The sequence below is a fragment of the Leopardus geoffroyi genome, chromosome A1 (assembly GCF_018350155.1).
Source record: "Leopardus geoffroyi isolate Oge1 chromosome A1, O.geoffroyi_Oge1_pat1.0, whole genome shotgun sequence".
In the NCBI taxonomy this organism is placed as follows: domain Eukaryota; kingdom Metazoa; phylum Chordata; class Mammalia; order Carnivora; family Felidae; genus Leopardus; species Leopardus geoffroyi.
In genome coordinates, this window is record NC_059326.1 from 60,219,200 (window position 1) to 60,224,724 (window position 5,525).

At 37.1% G+C, this 5,525-nt stretch overlaps 1 pseudogene; it reads right to left on the reverse strand.

The window, feature by feature from the left end:
• Positions 1-657: 657 nt before the first annotated feature.
• On the reverse strand, positions 658-1,044 carry LOC123609875 (annotated as a pseudogene).
• Between the last annotated feature and the right edge of the window lie 4,481 nt (positions 1,045-5,525).

Genomic DNA, 5,525 nt, shown 5'->3' on the forward strand with positions numbered 1-5,525 from the left:
TTAGGTAACTTGTATGGTTCTCATTCTTTATACTACAGAGGCACATAAAGTTCACACTAGATTAAATCTCACCTTAGAAGTGCCCGGAATCTTATTTAGCACTAGGGCCATGGAATAAGTTTGGTACACCCCAATTACAAGGGAGACTACTCTATCTTTGTCTCTAATCTGGGGCTTGCATAATGTCTCATGAAAACCCTTTTCTAAAACAACTTTTATTTCTTGTTTATATGTTCCCTAGGTTGAGAGTTATTAAACTTCCATTTAACAAACAAACAAAAATACGGTCATTGGCAGGCATTAAAACACACCATGGCGAAATATCATGGAACTTGGTGAGTTCAATGACCTGCCATTCAGTTTTCCTGTCTTCCCGGTATTGATTTTTTTGTTTTGTTCTATTTTGTTTTCATTTTTCGTTGGTGTTTTTTAAACTTCGTATTAGGGGACTTGTGCATTACATCCCACCGGTTTCTTTTTTCCCCTATTGAATAGGAACTATTTGTATTTTTCCCCACATATTTACAACTAATGCTGTAATTTGCATATTTTTCATTTTTTTGTTCACAGATAAATACTAGCTAACCCTTTTGATTATTATTAATATTAGCCCATTAAATATGTATCCATCTTTATTGCTTTAGAAGGGAGTGGTGCTCAGGGTGCTCTTGGTGGCGCTAACTGCTCCCTCTTCACCATCACAGGATCCTGTCTGTGCAGGACAGTGTTGGCTCTGTGAATGGCAGCCAAGCGCAGATCTGGGCAGTAGTTGTTCTTGCAGATCACGTGCTTGATGCGGCTGAAGGGGGCGGAGGCATTCTCGTGGTTGGTGGTCCGCACATAGCAGGTGATAGGTTTCGCTGGCCGGATCACTTCTTCATGACCACCACTACATCTTTAACTCGGGCCCATTGCTCCATGCCCACAGTCTTTCTGTGAATCCGCTCGTTTTAGCGGAAGAGGTCGCGAGCCTTCAGGTTTTGGGGTGTGGTGCTTGTATGTCTGCTTGTTCCTCTTGACTAGAAAGCTGGGGCTGTTCTGCATTGATGCGCAGACTTTTTAAGTAAGAGGCAAAATAGAACTTGAGCGGTAAGTAATCTTCAAAATCATCTAATCCCTGTTCTACATATTCTATTTCATGGTGCCCTAAAGCTAGGGTATTTTAGATGTAAAAGTTCCACTAAAGGTAGTTATTGAGGAAAGGATTTTTGCATTTCGGTAGCTTAAAACGTCTGAGTAAACCATTTGATATCTTCTGATTTTCTTATTGTACCATTAAGAAACTTGAAGACTCCTGAGTTTTGTAAATCATTGGTCTCTGTCTCATTTATAGCCACTTACTAGCAGAAGTTTTTGTCACAAAAAATAATAAAAGAACAGTTACTAATATTCTTATGTAGAGTAAATTGAATATTGACATATCGTCTGGTTCCTAGCAAGCAGATATATTTAATTTTTTGAAGAAATGATCATTTTATTTCAATTTCACTTTTATGTGTATATAACCAAGCATTTATGTGCCTAACTGTTGCTAAAAGCCAAAATATAAATTCACTGAAGCAAACACATTTTTCACTTTTACTATTTGGAATCAAATTGAAAATTTCTTGGCGCATCATTAAATATACATTATATGCAGGCCAATATTCAGAATTTCCACAATAGCAACTAGGAGGTAGTCCTTAAATGTGTACAATGTAAACTGTCCATTTGCAATAAAATAATGTTAGTCTTATAAATGGAGGATAATGTCAAGACCTGAACCAGTAGCAAGAATTAGGAAGAATTGTATAAATGTAACTGCGATTTCTTGCTGTCTACTTTTCTAATTGTCAAACACGTATTCTATTTATTGTGGACATCCATTTAACCATGCCTCATTTTTTTTTTTTTAGATTTTTGAGTCATGAGTATGTGAGTTTGTGTGTGTACCATAATTGCTACAAAAGAAGCTACCAAGCATAATTTAAAAGATTTTGTATGAAGCACTTTTAAACATAGTTCAAAAAATATTTGGCTGTCATGACTGGTTATTACAACACAAATCATGTGTTGGCCTATAGCTGTTGAAATCCCTAGCTGCTGAATGTCCTAGAAATTAAATTATATTTTTCTTTTTCTGCACTCTAAAGAATTTGAGTCTGATCTCTGAGGTTAAATCACTTTTTTGACCTCAAAGATCTTTCAAGAAGTATTCATAAGAAGCTGTCTCTGGAGCCTTCCACTTTAAGGTAACAAATGATCTTTACTGTGTAGCTAGTGGGGTAAAAAAAAAAAGGCAAGAAAAAGTTTCTCTAATAGAATTTAAGCTCACATGAATTAGATTCCTTTTACCAAATGTTTGTCTTTTATTCATTTTATTTATAACAATTGTATAATTTCTTAGCAAAATAAAATAATAGTAGTCCATACTTTAATACCTCGGAAAGATATGGGATTACACTTGAAGTAGTAACCTTAGCTGGTAGGAGAAATAAATGTCTCTTCCCTGCTTTCATAAAAAGAGGTTTCGCTTCAACACCCATGAGCTTGATTTCAAACAGTTACTTCTCTGGACAAAGATGATCTGAGTCTTCTGTTAAGTGTTAACATGTCTTAATTAGTTACAACTAGTTTTTTGCAAGTTCTGCATGTAGGCAAATTTGTCTGTCTTTTTCTTCCCTATATACATGTGGTAAGTGATAATCTTGGTAAAAAGATCTATTCTGCAAATTTAATTTTTCCCTCTAATTTTCCAAAGATGTAGACTGGAAGTGTGATTATATTTTTTCTATCACACTAGATAATTTTAAACCTAAGTTTAATAAGTAATATAGGTGATATTAGGGTTTACTATTTTTTTTTTCATATTTTTAACTAATTCTATATTTGATTAGGGAAGTGGTCTGCTTCTTCTTCACTGGGTCCAATCACAGACATTTATCATCATAATAATGAAATATTTACTTAATTATTCATAAGCTTTATGGTAAAGTTTAAATGTTTTTGGTTTTGTTTTTTTAGAGAGAGAGCCAGTGTGAGTAGGGTGAGGCAGAGGGAGAGGGAGAGAGTCTTAAGTGGGCTCCATGCCCAACACAGAGCTGGACATGGGGCTCAATCTCACTACCATGAGATCCTGACCTGAGCAGAAAGCAAGAGTCAGACATTTAACCGGGGCTCCTGGGTGGCTCAGTCAGTTAAGTGTCCAACTTTGGCTCAGGTCATGATCTCACGGTGCGTGGGTTTGAGCCGTGCATCAGGCTCTGTGCTGACAGCTCAGAGCCTGGAGCCTGCTTTGGATTCTGTCTCTCTGTCTCTCTGTCTCTCTCTCTCTCTCTCTCTCTCTCTCTCAAAAATACGTAAACATTAAAAAAAAATTTTTTTAGAGTCAGACATTTAACCAGCTGAGCCACCCAGGTGTCTGTATGGTCAGTTTTAAATTACATAAACCTATTCTCGTTTACTCTTAAAAACACTGGGTAAAACGTTTGCTGAACTTTTCTTTTCTTTTCTTTCTTTTTTTTTTTTTTTTTTGGTTTATTTTTGAGAGAGAGAAAGAGAGAGAGAGAGAGAATGAGCAGGGGAGGGGCAGAGAGAGAGGGAGACACAGAATCCGAAGCAGGCTCCAGGCTCTGGCAGGACAGAGCCTGACGCGGGGCTCGAACTCATGAACTGAGAGATCATGACCTGAGCTGAAGTCGGACGCTTAACCGACTGAGCCACCCAGGCGCCCCTGAACTTTTATTTTCTTAGAAAAATGTAAATGTCATAATACTTTAAGTAATTTTATTTTATTTTTTCTTATTTACACATAATGACTCTTCTTTTTGTAGATTTAAACAAGAACAAAAATCATGGAAAGTTCTAAGAGGATTCTGGGACTTGGTTCACATACTGTAAAAGAACATGAAGTCAGTAGACACAGCAATGGCTAGGTAAAGCTTTTCTGACGCAAATATGACAAACATTTGTAAATGTAACTAAGTATATAGTAAGTATATATAAACACTTGTGAACTATGAGGCTAGAGTAACAAATATGATATAAAAAATCTACTGAGACAGTCTAAAAGCTTCCCAAATCCTATTTGCTTAAAGAGAATTCAGGTGGAGTAGCAGACTATTTTTACCAAAGGGGCTGCTACTAAGTCAGTCTTCTGAAGGTTGTTAGGAAAAATGCCGGATAGTAGTCAAGGGAATACGTCTGGTGAATTATGTATTTTTAATTTGGTACACGTGAAATATAAACTATATGTGCATGTTTATTTGTGTGTGTATCTGTGTGTATCTGTGTGTGTATGTGTGTGTATTTGTGCGTGTATATGCACTATAAAATGAGACAACTCTATCAAATCCCCTTGACATTTAAATTTAAGAAGTAAGGGTGCAAATGATTAGGAGAAAAATAAATAATGACAATGATTTTTTTTAAATGCTGACTTTGACAGGGGTGCCTGGGTGGCTCAGTTGGTTGAGCTTCTGACTTCAGCTCAGGTCATCTCACGGCTCGTGAGTTCGAGCCCCACGTTGGGCTCTGTGCTGACAGCTCAGAGCCTGGAGCCTGCTTCGGTTTCTGTGTCTCCTCTCTCTCTGCTCCTAACCCACTCACGTTCTGTCTCTGTCTCAAAAATAAATAGACATTAAAAAAAAAATTAAATGCTGACTTTGACTATATAGAGCACAAAACAACACTACTACTACTAATAAAATCAATAAATCAATAAATAATAAACGAGCTGTCAAAGCAGGTCCTGTCTCTTGAGGGCAGCATGGTACTTTCTTACTGACTGGCACTCAGTTGGGCTTAAGACATCCATTTGCCAAGCACTGGCCTTCCAAAAATATGGATGAACCTCATCATTTTATCGTAGTTCAGCATACATCACTGAGGCTCAATGTGTTTTTTCCAAAAAGAGCACCACAGTTTTGGCTTTCCTGCTTTCCCCAGTGTGTGTAAATCTATCAGATTAGGGGCTTGTATTGAATTCTCCATTATGAAAGAGCAAAAAATAATGACAAAAGGAGACAAAAACCTTCTCAGCGTGCCAGCTGTTGATGGTGATTGCCCTCTCTAGGTCCTCATGCAGCCACATGGCCCCAGTGCATTCTGGAGGTGTGGTGCAGGTAGGCAGTTTTTTATCTTTGAGCTGTCGATGTTCAGTTCTTTGGCTGCGATATACCAATCGGTTTGGACTGCTTATGTGGCAAACATAGAAATTTTGCTTCTGGAAATCGGGTCTCGACATTGATATCTAATTTACCACCTATTTGGGGAAATTCAGAATTTCACTTTATGGATAGTTTTCATAGTTTACACCTGTATTGATCATGACTTATGGAAACCAAAATAAGACTATGGGCCCACTTGTTTTGCTCATTATGTAAAGCTAAGAAGGTGTTCATTGGAGTTTCTTTATTCTTGTTTAACATGGGTTATGATAATCAAAATCTCTATACCAGGAAAACACTGACTTAGCAGATACGCAAACTGCTTAAATAACATAGAAAACAATGTCCCTTAATGAAAAATTATATCTAGGGGCACCT